This window comes from Gorilla gorilla, chromosome 1 (genome assembly GCF_029281585.2).
Source record: "Gorilla gorilla gorilla isolate KB3781 chromosome 1, NHGRI_mGorGor1-v2.1_pri, whole genome shotgun sequence".
NCBI classification, from domain to species: Eukaryota; Metazoa; Chordata; class Mammalia; order Primates; family Hominidae; genus Gorilla; species Gorilla gorilla.
In genome coordinates this window covers 21,298,048-21,325,221 of record NC_073224.2, presented here as the reverse complement: position 1 = coordinate 21,325,221, position 27,174 = coordinate 21,298,048, and the positions used below count along the sequence as shown (strand labels likewise).

Below are 27,174 nucleotides of genomic sequence, written 5' to 3'. Positions count from 1 at the left end.
GGTTGTGTAGCTGTTCCTGTTCCTCGGAATGGGCACCTTGGCTGTGTTTCTTTTGTGCCCTCTCAAACTTGGCTCCATATTGGAATCACTGGGAGCATTGACAACAACAACAAAAACAGATGCCTGGGCCCCTGCCGAGCTTCTGGTTTAATTGGAATGGGTGCAGCCTCGGTGTGGGCGCTGCAGATCTTCAGGTGATGGTACAGTGTAGCCTCAGTGGAACACCACTGGCCTGCCTGAGACCTGAGGTGCTTGGGCATTACCTGCAGGCTTTATAAAAAAGTTAAATGGTGTTAGAATATTTCAGGGGAGATTCTGATTAGATCTAAGAATAAGCATATGAAATTTAGAGACTAGGACTTTTTAAGGTTGTTGAACTGGAAAAACTTTGGTGGGAACAAGGGAGCTTATTGATTTAAAAAAAAAAAACTTAAAAAGAATAGCTAGAAAGAGGCTGGGTAAAGGGGCATTGAAATTGACTCCCTTAAGCACTGGTCCCAAGGTATTTGTTTTTCCCAGAAGGAGAGTGAGGATGGAAACTAAAGAAATAAAAATTGTCTGGCCATAGCTACTCCAGACAGAGCGATGGCTGTGGGTGATGATGAGCATAAAATGAGGTGAGGGCAGGAGTCCCCGCCCTGGCTCCGCTCAGTGTTCACTCACGTCTCTCCTGTGTGCTCATCTTTGACACCAGCTCCTCTGACTCAACTTTTCCCCTTGTTTTTACTCTCTCCTTAGCACCAGCTGTTGATTTTTATTCCTTGCTTTTTCCCCACAGCCAGCTCTGCCCATAGCAGCTCTACCACTGTCTCCTTTCCCCTCTGGTGGCAACGCTCTCCTTTGTTCATGTTTTACCTTCACTTCTTATGTTATCAGTTCCATGGAATCAGTAGGAGTCACACTCTACAAGCCTGTTCTAGTCCGACTGGGCAGATAGAGTGAGGTCATCAGGAGACTGGAGGGGAGTGCTGAGGATGCTGCCAGGGTGGGGTTTTGAGAATTAATAGGGGGCTGAGGTCAGGCTTGTCGGAGACAGGTTAGAGATTGCTAGAGGGTCAGAGGTCCCACCGCTTGGGCAGGAGGGCAGGAGGGCAGGAGGGCAGGAGCCAGCTGAGCAGGGCTGACTGAGGGGCTTGAGCTTGCCCTTGTGGCTTTGAGGCTGGGCCATTTAGACTGTGCCTGCCCAAGCGGGGTCTGCCCTGGATGTCCACGGAGTATAAAGAGGCCCCTTAGGTGAGGGCGGTGCAACCATTTGCTGAAAGGTGACTTTTCTAAAGACCTGTTCCTACTTTGAATATTGCTTATTTGACACGATTTAAGTGGGATGTTTTTATTTTTATTTATTTATTTTTGTGTGTGCGTGTGTGTTACTGAGAATTTGTATCTTTTCGTTTAATTTCAACAACTTGTTGGAAAATGCTGGCCACTCTGACTTCTAAGATACTTAGTGACATTTTATAGATAGTTTGGATTGTTTCTATGTAATCATTTGAACAAAACCATAACAAATCGTTTTATGAAAAGCACCCTGGAGATGGTAAATTCTGAAACCAAACTAAAATTGGTTTCAGAATTCTTATTCTGCGAGCTACATTTAAAAAAATGCAATGTCTCCAGGTTAGGCCTTAAAATGAAGCGCCCCCATTAATATCCTGCTTGTGTTCAGGAACATCTAGAAAAAGGTGTTAGTGCAGAAGCTGAAAGCACACAGCCCGTGCTTGCTGAACGGGTTCCTCACCCCGGCCTTTCTCCCAGGCTGCAGAAAGGACTCAGGAAATGTGGCCCATCATTATTACTCATGCTTGTTAAACAGGAATTGACCAGATACCTCATTTTAACATTTTAAAGATATCTCTATGAGAGAGTTAATATTTGACTTATGACTTTTAGAAAAATATATATTATTGTTTTTCTTAAATGTGATGTTTTGTGTTTGTTGTAAATACGTGATACAATATGTAATAATTTATGCAGCCCTTGAACACGCTGTCTTCAGAGTCATTTTGCAGCTGCTGTCTGAGTTTCCTAAGTCATTTGGATTTACTTGGGTGTGTTCAGCCCAGATAAAAATTTGGATCTACCTGAATGTGTCCAGCACCTGCACCACTATTAAAACCGAGAATTTCCTGAGGTCAGGAATTACAGGGAACTGATTCTCTTCATTACTTGGGACTAATTTCCCCTTCTTCCATTTTTCTAGTCGTACAGCAGAAGACTATGAAATAGAGGATTTAAGGAGAGAAGAAAAGGGCATTTTCACCTTTTTTTTTTTTCCTGTGAACATTCGGAGAGGATAAACTGAAGCTTGAAATATTAGTGCTCATTTTAATTTTATATTAAATTAGTTTTATTACAAGTTTTCTAAGGTTCTTTATGGAAAGGTTAAAAAAGATTTGTTGTTGTTGTTTAGTTCTAGAAAACCTGGCAGTTTACAAAGTTTTGGGGTAACAGTAAACATTCCTTCCTTTGATTCACTAAGTTTTTCTTAGTCTTTCAATACCTGAGGGCCAGGAGTGTATAGACTACATGATAAATCAGTTTTTTATTTTATTTTCACATACAAACCAGAGTTAATTTGATTTAAGATCAACAGACTTGATTTATAAAAGAATACTTGTATTTTTAGATCTGAACATTTTAGGTGGCTACAATTTTACCCCAAATTAAGAACCTTTGCAAACCAAGTGGCAGGTGGTCTCATTCAGCTATACCAGTTGAGATGTGTTTACCTCTGGAGATGGAGTGAAAGAAATTGTATCTGGCAGATAGCGGAGGAAAATTGTCTTCACGGCTAATTATTCAGTGACTTCTATCTATGCAGCTTCCCATTTTAGTTCTGACGGTAAGTGTCTGCAAATGTCTGTGCTAAATATTCCTCTTGCTTTCAGACAGCCTCTAAGTAAGTGTGTGTGTGCGTAAGAATTGATAACTTTATATTTTTTTCCTCCCTTTTCTCTGGTAGTTTATTTTTAGTAGTAAAATAGTGGCAATGGATAATTCAGTCACGTTTTCCTTCTTTTTCTTATTCTGGTAGCCCCTTCGTAAGAGTGATTAGTGGGAAAAAAAGGGACATAAGGGCTCAGTCCCACTAGAAGCACCCATAGAAGTGGCCCTTTATGATGGCAGGCGGCACTTACAGGCTTAGGCTGTTGCCATTTCAACTGTGTTCTTATTTTTTTAAGCAGGAGTCTCAGCCAGTTCTAGTAAATTAAAAATTAGAACATAAGAAGTGAGGAACAAGAGTTCCTCTTGGGCCGGGATAAACTGGATTTTGAAGTAGAGCAACCTCCGTTCACTGACTCCCTTGGTCAGGAGTTTATTGGTACAAGGGCTCGGAAGCATTTTCCCCTCTCCTTGTCATAAGGTACCGCATCTTTTTGATTTTCTTAGACTCTGCCCTAACATGGCCTCACTTAAGGAGACTAGAAAACTGAGAGAAAACCTTGCCAGTCAGTAAACTGCATCACAAGGCCTGAAGAGAGAGCTTAAAGGCAACACACAACAAAAGGCAGAGGTGCCAGACGGCTATGCCATTCTGGGTTAAAGGTTAAACCTCGTCCTCCCTGGAGACCAGCCAGAGGCAGCCACATTCCTGGCCCTGGTGGGGGCTCCTGGCCCAAGGGCTCCACTGCCCACCCTCGGCAGACCCAGGGAGGAGCTGGGTTTGGTGTACAACAGGTAATGGGCAGCACAGTACTCATGAGTAGCAAACCTTACAGGACTGATCCCGTCATGACCAATATGGAAATGTCAGTACTCGAGTACCTGTGTGTGTTGATCTTCTCTCTGAAATATAAACAGCTAAATTATTTTCCAATTTGGTCAAGGAAATAGGGAATCACATGTGAACTATTTTTGTAATAGGCCGAGTTACTAATTTTTGTTTAACTAACTCTTTCCATTTAAATGCTTTTTGGCTGTTTTGTCATCGTTCCTATGTGGGCTGCTATTTTCAGATAGGGTGCTGGAGGTCAGTAAGGCCAAGAGAGACGGTGAGCACTCATCACTGCTCCCCTGTGTTGGCTGCACTCCGGAAAATGGGCACACACCTTGAAATCAGCCGTGTTCTGATTTACCCGGCTTTCCTTTAACCAGCCCTTTAACTTGATCAAGGTTTATTCCCTTTCGTTTGTTGTAAACTATGTTGAGGAAACTCTTACAAAGCACAGTCCTTCCTGTTTGTATTGTCTGCATTTTAGGTTGATGGGGTGGGTTTCATTTCTCTCTTAAAGTCACTTCTCTAATCCAGTTTCTTTTGTCTAATGCATGGTAAAGAATTCACTGTTTGATATGACTGACTTTGGTCTGCAGTTAGTTGGAAGATCTCATATTCTTTCACTGCAGGAGAATTTTTTTTTTCCTTTTTTTGTTTTTTTATGGTGGTAGAGATATTGGGAGGAATGCAGGGATGGAACTAATTTGTGTGTGGCTGGTTGCATGGGCGAGGCCCAATGCCATGTGCTTCTCTAAGCCATGTTCCCGTTCAGGAAGTAGGTAGGGCCCAAGAGCTAGGGTCTGAATCAGCATGTGACATCAGGTCCACTGTGTTTCTCCTCCATACCCTCTGCTTTCCAGAAAACAGTGTGTATGAACTCCAGCTCACTTTCTTCCAGCAGTCTTGTTAAAATGCTGGTGCTATCACTGAGTTAAATTTCTTATTTCTCCTTCAACTTTATTAAGTTTGGTTTAATTTATTTACTTTCTTCAGACTCAAGTTGTATACAAAAATAAATGGAGCTTTATTGAATCTCACTGCGCAATTGGTGACACACACCTTTTAGAGAAATAAAGTCAAGAGTCATTTTTATGGGGCATCTTGAGATAAACTCTTGAGGGGTTTTGTGTAGCCTGCGTGGGAGGGCCCTGGAGGTGGAGGTGAGAGACTGTGGGAATTGGGGAGGTGAGGACTGTCTGTTCCATGGTGTGCTCCAGCAAGGTGTCTGGGGACTTGACTTCCCTTGTGGGGAAGAGGATAGGAGAGGTGGAATTCCCGGATTGCGTCGCTGGATTGCAGGCACACTCCAGTGGGCTCTGGAAGCCCTCAGAGGAACCCTTGACTTGAGATAGAGCGATGACTTCCTGTTCTGTGATTCGTCCTCCTTGGCTGGATGGTTTCTGAACTGCTGCAGGAAGTGTCTGTTTAGTTGTGCAAGTACTGTTTCAGGAATTAGAAGTTGTGTTTCCTTTCCTGAAACGCATATGCCTTACTATAGATAAGGAGATTCTTTTTTCTTTTTTATAGTTCTTCTACCTCAAGCATGCCATTTTTCTAAACAGGAGCCTATATGTGAATGCACTTATCAGTTTTCCCCTGGGTTCAGTAAAATGGATTTGTCTTAGATTCCTGTAGTAAAGTTGTTGACAGAGAGTTGAGGGAAGATCAGCTGAAAAGCATCCAAGTGTGGAATCCAGTGGAGAACAGAGCTTTGCCCATTTAAGTGTCTGACAACTGAGTTATTTGTAAGTTATGCCAAGGATATTTTTAGAACTCAGTATCTTATCCTTAGGTTTCCAATTATTTTGATTCCCCAACAGACTCCAAAGGGTACAAGAGAAGTGAGATTGGAAAAAAGAATTTCTGCGAAGAGAAGCTCAACTGAATCTTAACTATGGTAATTAATTGGCAGAAAATCAGTAATTCAGTGAGAAGTCTCTCAGCCAATGGTGGCAAAAGACGATGTAGTGAATGTTAGTGGATTTGGGAGAGTATACAAGTACCAGTGAACTAATTGGGTGAATTTACATACTGTGTTACTGTAGTGTTACACAAGACTAGTCATTTGGGAAATTGATAGAAGATTAATGGAGATCCAAATGTTTAAATAGTTTAATCATTGTCTGACCCTAAAGAGAAACCTCAATGAATACGTATTTGGCTTAATGAATTGAAATGAAACTGCGTTTTGTCACCTGATGATGAGGAAATTTTAGCTCACCTGCTTTATGTCTCAAATTCTTTTCCATAAACGTGCCCCTGTGTTTCCTTGTGGGAACTGCCACCTAAATGTTTCTTTCAGATAGTGCCTCTCAATTATTTTAGTCTCATGCCTTTTCTTTACACTCTGGAAAATAATTGAGGACTCCAAAGAGTTTTTGTTTATGTGAGTTCTATCAATCACATAATCTACCGCATTAGAAATAAAAAAGGGATTTTAGAAATCATTATTGAATTTAAGATAACAATATACCCACGTATATGTTAACATAAATAATACTTTCGTGAAAAATAACTATTTTCCAAAACTAAGACGCTTATTGAGAAGTATGCTTCGTTATTTTTTGCAAATATCTTTAATATCTGGCTTATTAGAAGATAGCTGGTTTCTTGCCTTGCATCTGCATTCAATCTGTTGTGATATGTAGCTCTGGTTGCCATCCAACCAAAGAAAACCTAGCCTCACACAGGTTTGTAGTTGGAAAAGGGAGTGTTTGAATTTCCTTTCAGATAATAGTGGATCTTCTTTGATATAACACTAGAGAAGTGGTATCTCAAAGTTTGGTGGAGATGTATGTAGATCCTGAAACCCTATCTATGAACTTTAAAAACTCTGTTTTAGGTATTATTTTGAATATCATGCATTGGCCACTTAGAAAAATCTCCCAAATGTTTATATATTTCACTTGTAATATCAAAAATTCTTGTCATGAATCAGAAAATTCTTAAGTGTAGGGAAATTGTCAAGATCACAGTGGTTATTCAAGTTTTAAGAAAGTCTAAAATTTTCATAAAAGCTTAATCTTACTGTTTTCCTTGAAAATGGGCCCATTTTGTTTCTTTTCTTTAAAAAGCCTGCCAGATAGCCTTGTCCGAATAACCATTGTTTATATATCGCTCTGTCAAGTACAAGGTTGGGTTCAATGAAAAAAGTGGCTCATCACCTCATAGGTCCACCACACAGGTGCTGACCCTTGCGACAGCCACCAATATATGCTGCAACAGGGCTTTCTCTTCCATCACACAGAGTCATAGTGTGTGTGTGCTCAAGAGTCAAGGCGTAATAAAATCAGTTTTTTACTTCTCCATTGTATTAGTCCGTTTTCATGCTGCTGATAAAGACATACCCGAGACTGGGCAGTTTACAAAAGAAAGAGGTTTAATGAACCCACAGTACCACATGGCTGGGGAGGCCTCACAATCATGGTGGAAGGTGAAAGGCACGTCTCACATGGCGGCAGACAAGAGAAGAGTGAGAGCCAAGTGGAAGGGATTTCCCCTTCTAAAACCATCAGATCTTGTGAGACTTATTCACTGCCACAAGAACAGTATGGGGGAAACCGCCACCATGGTTTAGTTATCTCTCACTGGGTCCCTCCCACAACACGAGGGAATTATGGAAGCTACAGTTCGAGATGAGATTTGGGTGGGGACACAGCCAAATCATATCATCCATCAAGGACAATAAGTGAGGTGACTGACCTCTTCATTTATTTTAACTGCAGTTATGTGGTAAGATGACAGCTAGTAAGTACAGTCTGGGGCCACTGCCTTGCTGTTTGGTAAGGTACACACATTTTTACATGCTGTTGCTCTTGTACTGTTGATGCTGTACAAAAAGGCAAATAAGGCCGGGTGCGGTGGCTCACGCCTGTAATCCCAGCACTTTGGGAGGCCGAGGCGGGTGGATCACGAGGTCAGGAGATCGAGACCATCCTGGCTAACACGGTGAAAGCCCGTCTCTACTAAAAATACTAAAAATTAGCCGGGCGTGGTGGCGGGCGCCTGTAGTCCCAGCTACTCGGGAGGCTGAGGCAGGAGAATGGCGTGAACCCAGGAGGTGGAGCTTGCTGTGAGCCGAGATCGCGCCACTGCACTCCAGCCTGGGCGACAGAGCGAGACTCCGCCTCAAAAAAAAAAAAAAAAAAAAAAAAAGGCAAATAACAGCTTTAGAATTCCAGTTTGACCTCACAGATCCAGTTGAAGAGCCTTGGGGATCCTAAGGGGCCCGTGGTTCATACTTTTTGAGAACCACGACTTTAAGACATACAGGAAAGGTGCTAAATGAGACAGAACTAGACTTGATTCATTATGAACTTAGTATTACAGAAATGGGTCAGATACCTCATATGTGTGGTGATAGACGTGTGGGGTCATGTGGGAGGGATGTGTAAGAGAGTTCCTGGAGTGTGGCACTTTCACTGGGGCTGTTGACTCCTGTGTCCTGAACATCTAAATCCGTACCTGGTGTATCAGTTCATACTTTATGTAGCAGTTTGAATAATTAGGGCAAATGTAATGGCTGCATAAATTCATTAGTTTTTAAAAAGTCAAATGGGTTTTGTGTTCATAATAAAGATTAGTCAAGGTAATCTTTTTGTATTAATATAAGTAATAAAGTTGTGAAATACAGCTGCACAGCCCCTCCCATCCCACCTTCCTGTGATACCGTCATCCTCAGTCTCCCTACCCTTGTATGTCTGTTTCCTATTACCATCAAGGCCTATGACACCAGCTGTGTAGACATACTCCCAAAATAATAGACGCAGTCGTTATCATTATTCGCTTAAAAAGCCAACCAGTGTTCTTTCCCCTGATTGGGAATGTGCCCAGTATGAAGGGACAGCATCAGATTGGTTATGTAATTGATGCTGTTTGTGACAAAGACTCCTGTTTCACTCCTGTTTTCCCAGCAATTTCGCATTGTAACTAGGTAGTGATGATGTTTGCTTGTTTTCTGTGTATGAAGAATCACAAGTGTGTTTTTCTTGGGTGGCTCTAGAAGAGAAAGCTTTCATGCCTAGAAGAATATCTTGTTATTTCTATAGAAGCTTTTTAAAAATTCTTCATTAAAAGAAATTTTAAGTCATTTAGAGTAGCTGTTTTTGTGTGAGTTGATATTTTGACCCATTTTATTTTTCTCTTCAGTTTTCTGATTTGTGTGATTACGTGATGAGCTCTTCCTGTGAATCTCGAACACTCAGGTTGGAGTCGTTCGGTCTTTGGAGCCTTTTGGGAGGAAGCCAGGTGCTCTTCAACTGCCCTTTGCAGTAGGACTCCCTGGTAATAACTGTGGCAATGATGAACTTGTCTAGATAAAATGACATCTGATAAAATATTAATAAATACATTATAGTGGACACCTGCTTCTGAGGATGTGGATGTGTGAAACCTAGACATTCAATTTATGAATGTCTTTTTAATTGAGTCCTCTGGACACAGAGAGAGGACCCACATGATCACTGAGAAAATATCAGAGTACAGGTGGCAGAACTGTGGCAGAATCCCCTGTGCAAACTGTATCGCTGTGCGGAGACAGAGCTAACAAACAGGGTCTCAAGGAGAAACCGACTCTTGTGCTTTGCTTTCATGCGGGATTTTTCTGAGTTAGCTGATGAAGCCAAGCTAAGTAAATATTATCTTCTTTTTGTGTTGGCCTTTTGTTTTGAAATATTCCAACTCTATTTCCTCCATAGTTTTCTCTTTATTGCTGTTATTGTTTTTACAGATTAGAGGTACCACCTTTTCCAGTCTTGCTCATCATGGTTTTTCCTACTTCAAGCTGTGAACTATTTAATTCAGTTCAGCAAGCATTTTTGGAGTGTTTGCAAGTCAGTAGCTGTGTTATTACCAAACCTGCCGTCTTTACTTTCTGCTATTGCTATAAGCCCTTTGATTTGCATGTTCAGTATCAGCATTCTTAGCAGCTTCTTCTCTGTGTTTGCCTCCCTTGGTAGGTTTTTAGATTAAGGGAACCTTGTTATGGAGAATGAGGCTTCCAGGATTGGCCTTCTTCCTCCTTTGTTCTCTTTGTATGGTTTCATTGTTCTACTTTACCCTTTTACATGTGCACAGAGCTTCCAGTATCAAGCTGTTCCTTGGAGTAGGAAGTAGTTTTGGAGATGAGAAACACAGAGAGAGGAGGAGAGAGAATATTAGAGAAGAAAATTATTCTCTTTGGATCAGTTTCCATTATGCATTAACCATTGGCCTGTCCCTTTCCCCACTGCCCCTTAGACACTGTAGGTCTTCATCTGTACTTATATAATGAGGTCTGAATTGTTCTGTGGTGATCCTATGACCATTTCCATAGATGAGATTGTAAATATCTTCTTTTACTGTGGGGAGAAAGGCACTTAGCTAGAAAATAAGAGTAAGCCTCCAGAAGAGTATATTCTGCTATGTTTATAGAACTGTCATCTTTGGTTCTAATACATTGCTGCTGAGAAAATTGATAGAAGTTGTGTTTACTTGAATACAGCAAATTACCTAAATGGATAGGTAAAGATTATTCACTTTTATTACATTTCAAATGGTTTCATTGTATTTCCCCAAATTGTACATTTATTACAGAAGTTAGCTTTGTGTTTCTACTTTTAGGTGTAGAAAAATCAAGATCTCTACCCCAATTGAGGAGATATATAATGGTTTAAATCTGAACAGTGTGAAGTAATGGGGCTTAAATGAAATATCCCCTTACTACTTAGTGAATGTTTGATATAAATCAGCCACAGTACTTCCTCTCTCCCCCATATGTGGATGGCAACATAGTTATATAACCTTCTAATGATGGATTTATTTATTCTCTTCCAGAAGTGCTCAAGCCTATTGCAGACAAATTTCTACAAATTTATTTTTCCTTTTTAATTTTTCTTCTGTCTGGTTGACCTAACTCTTCACAGGTTTCCATCTAGCGTTTTGTATAAGTAGTCATTTAAGTATGATTTAAGAAGTTCATCTGATAATGGATACTTTCCCTTTGTAGGGGCCAAGGGAAAACTTCCCTGTCACCCTCTGAAAGGTTCACTGAAAATCACTGACAAGAGGTAGATTAATGAGAGGAAAGGCATACAAATTTGTTTGATCACATTTTTATATCACATGAGAGCCTTCAGAATGAAGACCCAAAGATACAGGGTAAACTGTCCATTTTTATGCTTAGGTTCAACAAAGTATGGTCAGCTGTGCAGAAATATGATTGGACTAGGCCAAGATGGGCAGATCACACAGTCTCTATCAAGACCATCCTGGCCAACATGCTGAAAGCCCGTCTCTACTAAAAATGCAAAAATTCACTCGGCGTGGTGGCATGCACCTGTAGTCCCATCTACTCGGGAGGCTGAGGCAGGAGAATCGCTTGAACCTGGGAGGCGGAGGTTGCAGTGAGCAGAGATCGCACCACTATACTCCAGCCTGCTGATAGAGTGAGACTCCGTCTAAAAAAAAAAGATTGGACTAAAAGGATATGATTGATTGCTAACCGACTGAATGGGGAAGCTCAGCAAGGCCTGTCTGTCTAGATTCTTCCTGGCCTCTCTGAGTATGTTCTCCTTCCTTCTCGGTATGGTGCAGGACTCTCTTTGGAATGGGCATCTTATGATCTACAATCAAACATCGTAGTTCAGATAATTTCTTTATGGCCAGTTTTTATACAGAGAGCAGGGAAGAGTTAATACATTTAGGTTTTATGGCTAGCTTTGGGCAAAAGGGATTCTAGTTTCTATGACCTGTCTTTGGGAAGAGGGATTCTAGTTTCTGTGGCTTGCTTCGAAGGAGAATGAGAGACCAGAGACAGAAGGGCAGAGAGAGCCCCTTTTGAGGCCTTTGTTATATCATTTTCTGAGCCCCAGCATCTTTCAGTGTCAGAAAACAGAGATAGTACTATTAGCAGAGTTATCAGTTTGAGACATATTTACCTTTCATGGACACCTGTAGTTGTTCGAGTGAATTTAGACTTCCTTAGTTTATTACAGTTGCTTTTAGTAGCTGTCCTTAAAATAGAGAATATTCTTGAATTTAACACATACAATTTATCCTCTCCTCTCTTTATTGATTTAATGAGTACTATTTCAGGTTTATAATAGAATTCCCCAGTCTTGAAATGCTTATGTCATTGAAACATCATTAAGTTAGAGCTTCGTTCAGCCTACACAGAGAATGGAGGACACTATGGTTTTCATTGTGCTCCGTTTGACCATGGGTGGTCTTCAGGCTGTATCACTCACTATTCAACTCTTAAGATAACTGATATAAGCTACTACTTTAATGAGTGATATTTTCTCATTTTTAGTGTTTTGCTTGTCTACAAGCAGATGGTAAAAGCAAACTCGTAAATGATGGAAAAACCTGTATCAGCTATATATGCTAAATTTTATGTCCTGTTTTTTTTCCTGGATAGGCGTGCTTGTGGTGATGCCTATTACTTCCTAACTTATATCTTTTCTGCTAATAAAATTGTCCCTGCTTCCCATACTAAAATGATATCATTATTTGTAATGTTTTACAAATTGGGTGGAAGACGTGTGTGTTCACCAAGCAACATCATGACTTTTCACTGCTCCACCCTTTACCCAGGCAAGTTGGAAGAACAACTATTTGAGTGTGAGAACAAGAGCACCAGGACAAGAAGCTGGAAAATAAATAGGAGATATTGCTAGTGGCCTGGTTGCCTTGACTAGAAATTTGCGCTTTGTGTTCATTGTGGAGTAGTTAAAGCTCTTTAGCTTGAATTTAGCAGGGATGTATTGGTTTCCAACGAGTCTTCCTTATATATCTTGTTTGTGGGAATTACTGAAAGAGCCACAGAATTTTCAGCACCACATGGAGGCTATCCTAATAATCACAATAACTTAATTATTTATTCTTAAAAGCTCAGAGAAGAATTAATGTAAAAAATTATGGGAACCCTTATACACTGTTGGGGGGAATGCAGATTAGTTCACCCACTGTGGAAAGCAGTTTGGAGATTTCTCAAAGACCTTAGAACTACCATTCGACCCAGCAATTCCATTACTGGGTATATAACCAAAGGAAAATAGATCATATACCAAAAACACACATGCACTCATATGTGTATCACTATGCTGTTCACAATAGCAAAGACATGGGATCACCCTAGGTGCCCATCACTGGTGGATTAAATAAAGAAAATGTGGTATATATACACTATGGAATACTGTGCATGGAAAGAATGAAATCACGTCGTTCATAGCAACATGGATGGAGCTGGAAACCATAGTCCTAAGCAAACCAACGCAGGTATAGAAAACTAAATATTACATGTTCTCATTAATAAGTGGGATCTAAATATTGAGCACCTATGGATGTAAACATGGGAATAAGATACTGCAGACTACTAGAGAGAGGAAGGGAGGGAGGGAAGGAAGGAGAGGATGGGGTAAAACACTATCTCTTGGGTACTGTGCTCACTGCCGGGGTGCAATATACCCATGTAACAAACCTGCACATGTACCCCCTGTATCTAAAATAAAAGTTGAAAAAAAAATTATGGAAAAAGCATAGACAGTGAATGAAATTAATCATGACATCATCATCAACAAATGTTTCTTGAATGCAACAAGCTTGCCTGCTTATTCATTTCACCAACCATTTATTATTATGCATAAGGCTTCTGCCCATTAAGAATTCACAGTTGAAGGTTGCAGACATATCTATCAAGAAGTTACATAAGAGACTGAAAAATGTTCCAGCAAAAGGTACAAGTAGTATTCTAAGTGAGTAGTAGGAAGAGACACTTTTCTATCTAGGAAGTTTTTCTTTAAGTTTTTCCCTTGGAAATGTCTGAGAAAGTTTTGTGGGGAATGTGGGGCTTTTAGGCGCAAAGGATGCTGTTTATTTTGGGTAAGGGGACGTCTTGATAGAAGGGACAGAGGCAGGAACCTTTAGGGCATATTCATCTGGGAAAGGTCATTTAATGTGTATTCTGACTGTCAGGTAGGGAAGTTGAGTTAGGAAGGTACTTGGGCCATATTATGGAATTATTTGAAGGTTATTTTGAGATTTAAGTTACACATAGTATAATTTTGAACAGATGTGTCTGTGTGAGCTGTTGGTTATCAGTCAAAGAAACTCAAAGAAACTTAAGCAAAAAAAGAAAGGCATAGCTCAAGTAACTGGGATGTTTAGGGGTGGCATACTACAGGCATTGTTGGATTCAGGGGCTCAAACATTGTCAGAAGACCTCTTTTTTTCCTCTCTCTCTCTGTCCTTGCTCTGCCTTCCCTACGTTGAGTTCTGCATAACAGCCCTTTCTCTGTGATCTATGAGACAGTGGCCAGCGGCTGCAGCCCACACCCTCCTAGCTTAGTTCCTTTGGCAGAACTGAACTTCTTAAGATCCCAACATCATCCCAGAGAAAACCGTAGATGACCTTGCCATGGCCTGCCCATAATCCTTGAACTAGTCACCGAGCTAAGGGAATGGTGTGCCCAGAGCAGCTCAGGGGACAGCATGACATCAAGGGCAGGGATGGTTCCTTACAAGAACCAGAACGGAATGTGGGAAAGGGACATGAGGCGGACAGAAACTTTAGGTGCCATGGTTGCAGCACAAGAGGGAGGGTAAGAGAAGACTGGAGCTGTTAGCCCAGGTCAGGAACGTGGGTGGAGGAGGAGATTTGTCGGGAAGGATGCAGACTCCATCTTCTGCATGTTGAGTTATAGGTGCTATGGGCCATTCATGTGGCAGTTGGCTGTGAGGGCACAAAGGAGAGGGATAAAGTTAGTATTGTAGCAGAATAAGGGATTGATGATAAACAGAGTGAAGGGAACCAAAGTATTTTATCCTGAAATATACTTTGACATATTTCAAGATGGCTATTCACTGGGCTTGAAATGCAAGAACAGCTGAAAAGCTGTCTTTTGTAGGGGAGATTTGCATCTATAGGGAATCTGCATTAATACAGCCAGGCTTTCTCTAAGGCCCTCCCTTGTCCTGATCTAGGCAAGATTAACTGAGAGTCTGACACCTATAAAGGTCTGAAAAAAAATTTACCATCCATTCTCTCTGAGGGCTGCTACCCATGTGAGGTTTCATCTGCATCATGAGGCAACCTTTGCTAGCCAGGACTCCTCCCCTTCCCATAACCTGTCCTGTCATCGTAACTTGAGGTACCATCATAACCTGTTTTTGGCCATGCTCCTGTCAGGCATTTTAACCAGAGTGATTCCATCTTGAACAGGGGCTGAGTAAAATGAGGCTGACACCTACTGGGCTGCTTTCCCAGGAGGTTAGACATTCTTAGTCACAGGATGAGACAGGAGGTCAGCGCAAGATATAGGTCACGAAGACCATGCTGATAAAACAGGTTGAGGTAAAGAAGCTGCCAGAACTCACCAAAACCAAGATGGTGACAAAAGTGACCTCTGGTCATCCTCATTGCTCATTATATGCTAATTATAATGCATCAGCATGCTAAAAGACACTCCCACCAGCGCCGTGACAGTTTACAAATGCCATGGCAACACCAGGAAGTTACTATTTAGTCTAAAAAGGGGAGGAACTGTGACTTCTTGGATTGCTTGCCCCTTTCCTGGAAAACTCATGAATAATCTACCCCTTATTTAGCATGTAATCAAGAAATAACTATAAGTATACTCAGTTGAGCAGCCCATGCCCCTGCTCTGCCTGTGGAGTAGCCATTTTTTAATTCTTTACTTCCTTAATAAACTTGCTTTCACTTTACGAATTCACCTCAAATTCTTTCTTGTGTGAGATCCAAGAATCCTCTCCTGGGGTCTGGATCGGGATCCCTTTTCAGTAACACTCCAAGCCCCCGTTCTTTCTGTAACCTCAGAAAAAGCTTCACCCATCTGGCCATTTCTTTGAGTTCTTTTGTTTTGTGAGACTTCTGTTCATATTAATATATTTGCTTTTTCTCCTATTAATCTGCCTTTAGTTGATTTTTCATCGAGCTTGGAGAGTGAAGGGGAAGTTTTCCCATGGCTCCTACAATAGCATGGAATAGGGAAGCTCATTGAGGAGGATCAGAGGTTAGATTAGATTGCATGAAATTGCTGCTTTTTTAGGTCAAAAATAGAGAACCATTGGTGGTTTCATATGGTTCAACTATTCTATGGATTCCCTTATGGGAATGGCTATGTTCTTCCTTCAGCAGACACTCGCTTATCCTGTAGGAAATGCCCTGCCTCCCTCCTCTGTTCTTCATCTCTTTTGGAAAATATGTACTGGGAGCTTTTGAAGTACAGAGCATGTGCTTAGTCCTGGGTATGTGGTCATGAACTGGACCTTGCTGGTGTCTAGAGTCTAGACCGGAGTGTTTTGGGGCTAATGGAAAACTCTGAGGTGTGGTGGTGTGGGGCTGCAAAACAAACACAAACAAAAAGTAGCCTTTTTTTGATGCTGGCTTTCCCCAGATACTAGCAAATCCATCCTAACAGTAAGTAGAGAAACGGAGCTTGATGGAATATTTGTGTTCATTTCAGTGGAAAGAAAATGTTTGCCTTCACTTTCTCAGAACTTTCTTTTGCGGAGAAAACAGCTGATGAACCTGCTGGTAAGAACAAAGAGCCAGACCTCTGTTTGTCCGCAAATCTGGTTTTCACACGAGCTTCCTGATGAAGTGTGAGGAGCCTCCTCGCAGTGATAGACCAGGGAACAGGGGAGAACCTTTCCCCCTCACACTTGGCATCACAGCACCTGGCCCCAAGCTCTGTTGCTTGAGAAGATTGTGCTGCTGAAAGCTCATTTCTTTTTTTCCTGTCTAAAGGCAAAACAAGGTAAAATACAATAGCCAGTTGCCTCATATAAACCACCTGCTTAGTAGGAAATGAAGTAAAACTCTGCAGTCCCTATTGCTACTTGAAGAATTTGTGCTTTCCTTTCCTGTCAGTAAACAAAAGCCGTCAGTTAAAAGAGTGGAACATTAATTGTTTACAGGATGTTTGCTGTAACAAAGGAAGGAAAAGTGCCTTTTACAGACTGTTCATTGTGTTGGGGATATTAGAACATCGAGTGTCTCTCCTAGAGAAGAGACATTAAGCATAAGATATTTAGTCACAAAACACAGACTGTTTCATTAACAGGACTTTAAAAGACTTATTTTGTAAACTCAAGTTGAGGACTTCATAACGTATCGGCATAAAGAATACAGATGAGAGTAGAAAACTTCCTTAGAGAAAAAATGAGATCCCAAAATTTTGAAAAATACTGATGCTTCAGAGGCTTTGAGGTTTTTTAAATTGTAGAATATCATGCCTTTTTTTTTTTTTTGCAAGAAACATTTATCTTTTATAGTTCAGTAATGTGTTTTACCTAGGCTTCCGCACGTTGCCTTTCAGTACAGGCATACTTTGGAGGTTTGCTTATTTCCCAGACAACTGCAATGAAACAAATGTTGCAGTATAGCAAGTCACACAGATTTTTTTTTTCCAGTGCATTTAAAAGTTACAGTTATGCTATACTGGAGTTTATTAGGTATGCAGTAGCATTATGTCTAAAAAATGTGCAAACCTTAATTTAAAAATACTTTTTGCTAAAAAATGCAAATGATTATCTAAGCCTTCAGCAAGTCAGTCTTTTTGCGGGTGGAGAATCTTGCCTCAGTGTTGATGGCTGTTGACTGATCAGGGTGGTGGTGGCTGAAGGTTGGGCTGGGTATGGCAATATCTTAAAATAAGACAACAATGACGTTTACCACATCAATCGCCTCTTCCTTTCATGAAAGACTTCATGCTGTTTCATAGCATTTGACCCACAGTAGAACTTCAAGACTGAAGTCTCTCCTCTCAAACCCTGCCAAGTTTATGCAATTTCCTAAATCCTTTGCAACAATGTTCATATCATCTTCACCTCCATCTCAAGAAACCAGTTTCTTTGTTCCTCTACAAAAAGCAACTCATCATCCATTCAAGTTTGATCCTGAGTTTGTAGCAATTTAGTCAGAACTTTAGGCGCCAATTATAATTCTAGTTTTCTTGCTATTTCTTCCTCTATTGAAATGTTGAGCCCCCGCCCCAAACTCATCCTTGAAGGTTGGAGTCAGCTTCTTCCAAACTCCTGTTAATTGTTGATATTTTGACCTCCACCCATGAATCGTGAATGTTCTTGATGGCATCTAGAATGGTGATCTTAAAAGGGTTTCGGTTTACTTTGCCCAGATCCACCAGAGGAATTGCTATCTGTGATAGCTATAACATTACGAAAATTACCTCTTAAATAATAAAATTTAAGAGTCAGATTTACTTTTTAATCCGTGGGCTGCGGAATGGATGTTGTTAGCAGGCAAGAAACAACATTCATCTCCTTGTACACCTCTGTCAGAGGTCTCGGATAACCAGATGCGTTGTCAATGAGCAGTAACATTGTGAAAGGAATCTTTTTTTTCTGAGCACTAGGTTTCAATGTGGACTTAAAATATTTAGTAAACGATGCTGTAAACAGATGTGCTGTCATCCAGGCTTTGTTGTTCCAATGATAGAGCACAGGCAGAGTAGATTTAGCATAATTCTTAAGGGCCCAAAGATTTTTGGAATGGTAACTAAGCATGAGTTTCAACTAAAAGTCACCAGCTGCATTAACTGCTAACAAGAGAATTAGCCTGTCCTTTAAAGCTTTGAATCCAGGCATTGACTTCCCCTCTCTAGCTGTGAAAGCCCTATAGGACATCTTCTAATAGAAGGCTGTTTGATTTACATTGAACATTTGCTGTTTAGTGTAGCTCTCCTTGTACCTCACAAACCAGCCTCTGCTACCTGCAGACCTTTCTTCTGCAGCCTCCTCACCTCTCTCAGCCTTCACTGAATTGAAGAGTATTAGGGCCTTCCTCTGAACTAGGCTTTGGCTTAAGGAAATGTGGCTGGTTTCATCTTCTATCCAGAACACTCAAACTTTCCCCGTATCAGCAACGAGGTTGTTTTGCTTTCTTATCATTTGTGTGTTCACTGAAGTACCACTTTTAATTTCCTTCAAGAACTTTTCCTTTGTATTCATGACTTGGCTGTTTGGCACAAGAGGCTTAGCTTTCGGCCTGTTTTGGCTTTTGACATGTCTTCCCCATTGAGCTTAATTGCTTCTAGTTTTTGATTTAAAGTGAGTTGTTTGACTCTTACTTGAATACAGAGAGGCCGTTGTATGGTTATTAATTGGCCTACGTTCAATATTGTTGTGTCTCAGGGAATCAGGAGGTCTGAGGAGAGGGAGAGAAATGGGGGAGGCTGGTCGGTGGAGCCATCAGAACACAATATTTATGGATTAAATACACTGTTTTATATGAGTGTGGCTCATGCCACCCCAAAACAGTTACACTAGTTCCATCCAAGATCGCTGATCACAGGTCACCATAACAAACATAAAAGTAATGACGAAGTTCGAAGTATTGTGAGAATCACAGTGTGACACAGAAACACCAAATGAGCACTTAGTGTCAGAAAAATGGTGCCGATAGACTTGCTCCATGCAGGGTTGCCACAAACCTCCAGTCTGTAAAAGACACAGTGTCTGCAAAGCACTGTAACATGAGGTTCACCTTATAACTAGTACTGTGTCTGAGTCCCTGACGGTACTAGACGTACACTGATGTTACGTAGATTGAGACTGTTGTGCAACCATCATCCATTTTCAGACCTCTTCATCTTGAAAACTCTGTATCTATTTAACCCCATTTCCCCTCACCCCAATCCCTGGCAGCCACCGTTGTACTTTCTGATTTTATGAATTTGACTTACTCTACATACCTCATATAAATGGAATCATACAGTATTTGTCCTTTTTGTGACTGGCTTATTTGCTTAGCGTGGTATCTTCAGGGTTCTTCTATGTTGTAGTTTGTGTGAGACTTTGCTTCCTCTTTAAGGCTGAATAATATTCCATGGCACGTATTTCCCATATGTTGTTTCTGTATTCATCTAATGGGCATTTGGGTTGCTTCTACCTTTTGGGCCACTGTGAATAATGTTGCTGAGAACAGGGCTGTGCCAGTTCATCTTTGAGATCCTGCTTTCAGTTCTTTTGGCTGTATGCCCAGAAGTAGAATTGCTGGGTTATATGGTAATGCTGTGTTTAATTTTTCTTTTTAGGTACCCACTATATTATGCATCAGATTTTTAAACTCAGAACTGTCTACATTGGCTACAAAAATGGTCAGTGAGAATTTCTTTCCCCACCCTAATCCTAACCACTGCACAAAATCTTACATTCAGCCGCAGTTGAGGGACTACTGGTAATTTTTCATCTACTGTTTCTGTCCTTCATAAAAATGGAGACAGATTGAAAAAGGAGGGCTTTTTAAAACTAAGACGAGTCATAGCCTTCCCGGTAGGTGACCTTATAGTTTATCGCTTCTCAAAGTGAAAGGAACGCTGTTAATGCTATGCTGGGTTAACACTTGTAAACTGGGACTGTCTCTGGGGTGCCCTCCTTCTTGGGGTTTGTCTTGTCTTTTTTAGGAAGCAGTGCTGGATCTTGGCAGCATTTAGAGAGCCACACTGTCTTCATAAACCCATGTTTATATAGTTTTGTCTGAAGTGTATACTCCACATTGTTGCGTTTTGAGTCCATGCAGTGTCAGGTCTGAGTGTGAGCCCTAAGGGCGCTTGGCTCTAGTTGAGTTGCAGAAATTCTTACGTTGATTATTTTTAAAAATGATGTGTTGAAAGCATGATCTTAGGAGTCCAGATGACTTGAGTTCACATCCTGCACTTGCTGATTCGCCTGGGGCAAATAACCAGTCTCTTGAGTGCCAGTTTCCTCAACCAGGAAGGCAGAAAAGACCAATTGTTTTTTTCTTTTAATGTGGTGGTGAGTTTGGAAATAACATATATAAAGTGTTTTAGTAGAGTGTCTAGTACGTAGCACTGCATACCTAATATTGACCATCGCCATTATCATTAAAAGAAGATGCAGTTCAACAGAATTTAGTACCAGAATTTACCTGGAGTTTTCAAAATTTTTGGTTTTAGGATTCCTTTGATGTTCTTAAAAATTATTGGAATTCCATGGAGCTTTTGATCATGTGGCTTATCTCTGTTGATGTTTACTATGCTAGAATTAAAACTGAGAAAGTTTGAAAATATTTATTAATTAAGAATGATGGTAATAACCCCTTTATATTTTATTATAAATAGCATTTTATGAAAATAATTATTTTTCAAAACAGAAAAAGTAATGAGCAGAATGATATTGCTTTATACTTTTGCAAATTTCATTAATGTGTGGCTGAAGAGAAGACAGCTGGATTCTCTTACCTGCTTCTTCATTCAATCTCTTGTGCTATCGTATGTTCCTCAACCTCTGGAAAACTCCATCGAACACTGGGGAGAGGAGAAGAGTAGAAAAGATAAATAGTGCCTTGGTATCAACATGAAAATGGTTTTGACCCTGTGGACCCCTGGGGATTCCTCAGACCACATGTTGAAACTGCTGACCAAGAGTTGTTCTGGGAGTCTGAATGGGTCTCTTTCTTCATTTGTAGGTTCTTGCCAGGCTGTGTGAGCAGGAGCCCGCTGCTCTTCCCCACTCAGGTAAGCCTGCAAGCAAGGCATCCTCACTTCAGAGAGGCATGTTGCTTTTTAAATGGGGGTTTTGTGTCCCACTAAGTTTTTTTAAAAGATTGTTTTGGTTTCCCTAGGCTGATAGAGTGTATGTTTTTATTTTGTCACTCTTCCACAGCAAATACATGGGTGAGCATTGTTTTAAGAAAGCTCATTTGAATTTTGGAGTTGCCTAGTTTCAAAGCCTCTGGAGGCTTTGAAAGGAGTCACTGAAGAGTTCCTGTGAGCATCCCTGAATGCGTTTAAAAGGATCTGCTTTTAATAATTGGTTTGTATGTTATCTACATGGAGCGTCCCTTATATTAGAGGTACAACACGTGAGCATGTTGGTGGGTAAAGAGCTGCCGAAGGCTTCTCTCCCAGTATAGGATGTGCCCTGGACCCACTGAGAGCGGCCGTTGTGAGGAAGGTGATCAAGGGAGTGGTGGGGCAAGTCCAGCCTGCTCTGCCCGGGGCTGGGGGCACTGTCACCTAAACCCCTTCCTTGGCTGCGGAATAAAGGCAGAGGTGCTCCCTTACTTGTGTGTGTGCACAAATACTGCATTTCCTGTAGCAGCAGGAAATAAGATGGGCTTGTGAAGGAGCCTGTCGGAAGTAACCACCCCCAGGACATTTGTCCTCCAGCTTTGGATTGTCAAAAATGGATTCCCATCCTTTCCTCTCAGTCTGTGTCTACACAACAATGCACACAGGCACATGGCACATGCACGCACCCACACACACAGTTTTCAGGTTACAAACTTCATGACCTTTTACCCCTAAGCACTTCAGTGCGATAGAGATATTTGCTTGGGTAACAGGTTTAGTTATCAACTTCAGATAGCTAATATCGATTCCTTACTCACACCGAATCTATTATTTGTATCCCAGTTTTACCATTTGCCCGATAATGTCCTTTGTAGCATCATTCCCCTCCATATAGGGTCCCTCTAGGGTCAGGCGCTGCATTTAGTTGCTGTGTTCCTTGATCAATCTTTATTTCCACAGCCTTTGTCTTTTATGCATGTTGGTGCATTTTGAGGTCTGTGGCCTGGGAGCTTGCCTTTAAAAATGATTTGAGGGGCCGGGCACAGTGACTCAAACCTGTAATCCCAGCATTTTGGAAGGCCGAGGCGGGCGGATCACCTGAGATGGGGAGTTCGAGACCACCCTGACCAACATGGAGAAACCCCGTCTCTACTAAAAATACAAAAAAATTAGACGGGCATGGTGGCTCACGCCTGTAATCCCAGCTACTTGGGAGGCTGAGGCAGGAGAATCACTTGAACCTGGGAGGCGGAGGTTGCGGTGAGCTGAGATCACGCCATTGTCCTCCAGCCTGGGCAGCTAGACTTTGTCTCAAGGAAAAAAAAAAATATATATATATATATATCCTCAAATATATATATATATTATATATTTGAGGATAAACATTTAAACTGTGACAGAATACCACTGGAGGAGGGGGTGGATATCCACTACGAGTTTCTTATAAATTGTGAGTACATAAGTACAAACATGTTGAGTGGTGAAATTGTGAAAATCCTTGCAAGAGAAGAGGTGGAATGGAGGAGAGAACAGTAGACACAGACTCTGCCTGAAAAGAATGTGTTCCCTCCTAATGGGAATCAAGAGACTTGGCTGAAGTGCTAATGAAAACCGTTGAGACTGAGTAAATTCTGATGCGGAAGTAAAACGAGGGAGATAGTGAACATTTTCAGCATAGGAAATGGGAGGTGCTTCCCACCTAGGTTTAAGGAAAAACCAACACATTGTACGGCTGCCCTTGTCCCTCCCAGTTCCTTGGTTTCCTCTGAATCTAAGTGATGAGTTCTTTCTGTTACTAGCCTGCTGGCCAGCTAAGGGACACCTCATGCTGCCCGGACACAGCTGGGGACCTTCTGGCCTTTACTGCACTTTGGAGTACTATGGGAAATAGGCACTGTGTGGACTTCACACTTTCTGAATTTTCCTTAGTCGGGTGTATACAGAAGTGTACCTAGAGGACATGGTCTCCAGATTAATTTCTTTATGGGTAATTTGATGAGTGAAGTTCTGGAATATGCTACCGTATACAATAGGGAGCACATTTGTGACGCGTTGTGTTAGCCCCTTTTTGTGTTGCTATAAAGAAATACCTGAGGCTGGATAATTTACAAAGAAAAGGGGTTTAATTTACGGTTCTGCAGGCTGTACAGGAAGCATGGTACTGGCATCTGCTTGGCTTCTGGTGAGACCTAAGAAAGCTTTTAGGTAGAAGTTGAAGCGGAAGCCAGCATGTCACGTGGTGAGAGTGGAAGAATCAGACAGAAGGGGGAGGTCCCAGACTCTCTTAAACAACCATATTTCATGTGAACTAACTGAGGGAGAACTCACTTAACCCCAAGGGGACGGTGCTAAATCATTCATGAGGGATCCACCTCCATGATTCAGTCATCTCTCACTAGGCCCCACCCCCAACCCTGGGATCACATTTCAACATGAGATTTGGAGGGAGCAGATACCCAAGCCATATCATGTGTGTGCACGATTTTAGGCAAACTTCATTTTACCAAAAGTTCTTTAGTTTTTAAATTTGTAAGTATATTAATTTCAGGTAACACAGAAGTGTGTAAAATGGAGCATAAATCTCTCCTGCAGTCTCATTCCCCAAAGGCAATGACTGTCAACAGACTTTTCAGAAATCCACATGCACACTTAAAAAAATTGAATTATTCAATATGTACTATTTTTGACCACAGATATGTTGTACATTGCCTTTATTTTCACTTACCAATATATTGTAGACATCTTTTCATTGTCTGGTTTTAATGTTAAAAAAAGTGTTTTATCGTTTTAGTGTTTATGTTCTAAAAAATTAATACTGAGGTTAGGTTTACATGCTTATTGGCCACTTGTATTTGTTTTGCTCATTTATCTTTTGGAGTTTTACATGTACTGATATTTTTAATCTCTATTCTGGATATTAGTCTTTTGTCACATGTAACAAACAAGTATTTTTTCCAATTCTTAGTTTGCCCTTGAGCTTTCTGGAGATACCTTTGCAATAGAGTAGTTTTGAGTTCTCTTTTATCAAGTATGTCAGTCTCTCAGTCTCTCCCTAAGTTTAGCTCCTTTTTTTTTTATAGTTTCTGGCCTGATTCTCATGCTAAGAGAAAACTTCCCCACTCCACAATTATAAAAATTACTTTCCATATTTTAGTTTTAAATTTGCATATGATACTTTTTTTCTTTATTTTTGCATGTGGTATGAGTTCCAGATCTAAATTTTTTCCAGTCTGTTATTCCAACTCCAGGTATTCTCTCTTGTTTTAAAATTAAATTTTATTTATATTTTTACTGTTTGAGTTGCGTTTGATTTGGATCCGTATGATGTCTTTAAGAGCACAGAGGAAAGTAAAGGTCTGCTTCCTTGAATAAGCTGCTGTGTCCCAGGTAGTCTTTTTTCTCAGTTGAAAATCCATTTCAAATGCTATTTTAACATGGGTTACAATTGGACCCTAATGAAAGGGGACATCACAAATCTGTACAATATATCTGTTGATAAAAAGTATGAATGAAGTTCAATTGCTTTGGTTCTTCTAGTTTTTCTTTTGCAGTGACCTTTATTCTCCAGTTAACTTATATGTAAAGAGCACCTTGTTTAAAATCTACAGATTTTGTGATAGCGTCAGAACCGAGGAGACAGCATACTTATTTAATTACTGACTCGTTGCATACTTCTTCATAGATGACTTTACCATTTGATGCCCTCATTTTCCCATTGGCGAAGTTAGGATTTGTTCACTTAACCATCTTAAAGGCTTAGAAACTTGTTTATCAGAGGATTAGGGAGACTTGTTCTGTGGGAGAAATCAAATTATTATCATGAGAAGTGACTGAGACAAGTTTGGGCTGAGCTCCAAATTCTTGTCCTTACAAAGATGAATAGAATTTTCCGAGATAGCTGGCACTGTAGTGTTACAGAGGTCTGTGTTTCAGCTTTCAGACTTCTAGTAAGAATTTTTAACTCCTTAGGTGTTTTCTTATCAGAAAGGTGCTGTTTTGATGCCTGGAATATTTTGTTCCTTCTCTCTGCTTTCAGCTTTACCTTCCGCCTTTCACCCTTTGGGAATCAAAATAAGTATTGGAGGGATGGTGCTAGGCTTGCTTTTGATCCTGCACTTTTTTATTTTATGGTCAGTTTCATAAGGCCAGTAGAATTCTAGACTTGAATGGATCTTTAGAGGATCCGTAATTTATCTTTGTTTATTTATTTATTTAGAGATGGAGTCTTGCTCTGTTGCCCAGGCTAGAGTGCAGCGGTGCCATCTTGGCTCACTGCAACCTCCGCCTCCTGGGTTCAAGCGGTTCTCCTGCCTCAACCTCCCAAGTAGCTGGGACTACAGGTATGCGCCACCACGCCCAGCTAATTTTTGTATTTTTAGTAGAGATGGGGTTTCACTGTGTTGGCCAGGCTGGTCTCGAACTCCTGACCTCAGGTGATTCGCCTGCCTCAGCCTCCCAAAGTGCTGGGATTACAGGTGTGAGCCACCATGCCTGGCCTTCATCGATTTTTAAAATGTTCTCAGACTGAGTTTCTCATTGTCCCGCCCAAGTTTCTGAACAAACATTCTAGTTACTAGATCTCTACAGGGGGAAGGACAGCATGCTTTGCCTGCTTACAGCAGATGTGTGCCATCTCTTGCCAGGATCGGGTTGTCAAGAACAAGTCAGGGATCCTGGTGCTTGATCCTTCACTCGGGTGTTTGACCACTGGGACATGCAGTTGCCTATATATAACAGGTTTAGATGATTTCATATCTCTTCCTAAATTCCAATTTTTTTGCTGCTTATATCTGAATTTCAGGGTGGGTAAACACAAACACTTTCCAGATTATGTTTTGAAACATTTTATTTCATATCACACTATCAGCCAAATTTAGAAAGCTGTAGCCACCTCAGGCAGATGGTCTTAAAATCTGAAGACCTCAGGGGAAGGAGACTGTGGGCTCTCAAGAGGGATTTCATACAGTAAATATTTACCGAATAATTTCTGTAAGTGCAGTACTCTGTTAGTTGCTGGAGGAAACAAGATGATGAAAAGGCAGCCCTTCCCCGTCAAGAGTTTGTAATCTAAAGGGGAAAAAGCAAATATACATAAATAGCTCCGATAAAAGGTTCAGTTGCTGTAATGATAAAATACTGGGAGAATACTAGTGAGCTGAGATGACTGTGGATCTGTGTGTCCTCCAGGGCGCCTGGCATGTTGTAGGCACTCAATACACACGTTTGGGTGGATAAGTGAACACATGTAGACATGTGCATTTTGGTGTACTTTATTCAGAGTGAAAAAGATGTATAGAAAGAGATAATGTGTTAGATTTGCATATGGCTTCATAGGGTTTGAGGATTTGATGAGGTCATCAAGGGCCTGAGGCAAGCTAAGCAGAAATCCAGCCCATGGTCCACTCCATGTCCTCTTGTACCCAGGATACCCCTGTCTGTTCCTTAGCCTTCTCTTCCCAAGGCTTGGAACACTCTTTTTTTCTGCAGCACCTGAACCCATTGCACAAAGGAAGATTTGGTCCTTAATTCAATAGGTCTATGAGAGTGAAAAAGCAGTGTTTTTTCCTCTGCTGCTGTCATACCACAACAGTCAACAAAGAAGACTTCCATGACCACATGTTTAGCAGTTTCCCCCCACACCAAGCAAGCAATTAATCCTGGAGCAAACACTAGCTGGCTGTCTTCTAATTCAACTCAGTTCTGATACTATTTACCTGGAGATAGTGTCAGATCCTACAGGTTGAGGGCCCAGTCCCAGGACTCTCCTTCCTTTCTCTGCTGCTTCATGTGCCAGTCTCAAGCTCCAGGTGGATTTCCCTGTGCTTCTGATTGACTAGATTGGGGTTTCCACAACCCACTCGTTGGATATGATTAATTTGCTAGAGTGGCCCACTGAACTCAGGG

At 41.0% G+C, this 27,174-nt stretch overlaps 1 protein-coding gene across 10 annotated transcripts in view; it reads left to right on the top strand.

Annotated features, from left to right (window-relative positions):
- SIPA1L2 (signal induced proliferation associated 1 like 2) overlaps positions 1–27,174 on the top strand; it is a 233,408-nt gene that overhangs the window by 35,668 nt on the left and 170,566 nt on the right. For 5 of the 10 annotated variants that reach the window (XM_055372999.2, XM_055372948.2, XM_004028602.5 and 2 more), the window contains exon 2: positions 21,165–21,213. The exons of 4 other annotated variants lie outside the window; for them this stretch is intronic. The gene's annotated coding sequence lies outside the window, so the exon portion shown is untranslated. Of the gene's footprint in view, positions 1–19,770; positions 19,834–21,164; positions 21,214–27,174 lie in introns of all 10 variants that reach the window. One more of the 10 variants, XM_055372952.2, reaches the window with a different exon arrangement.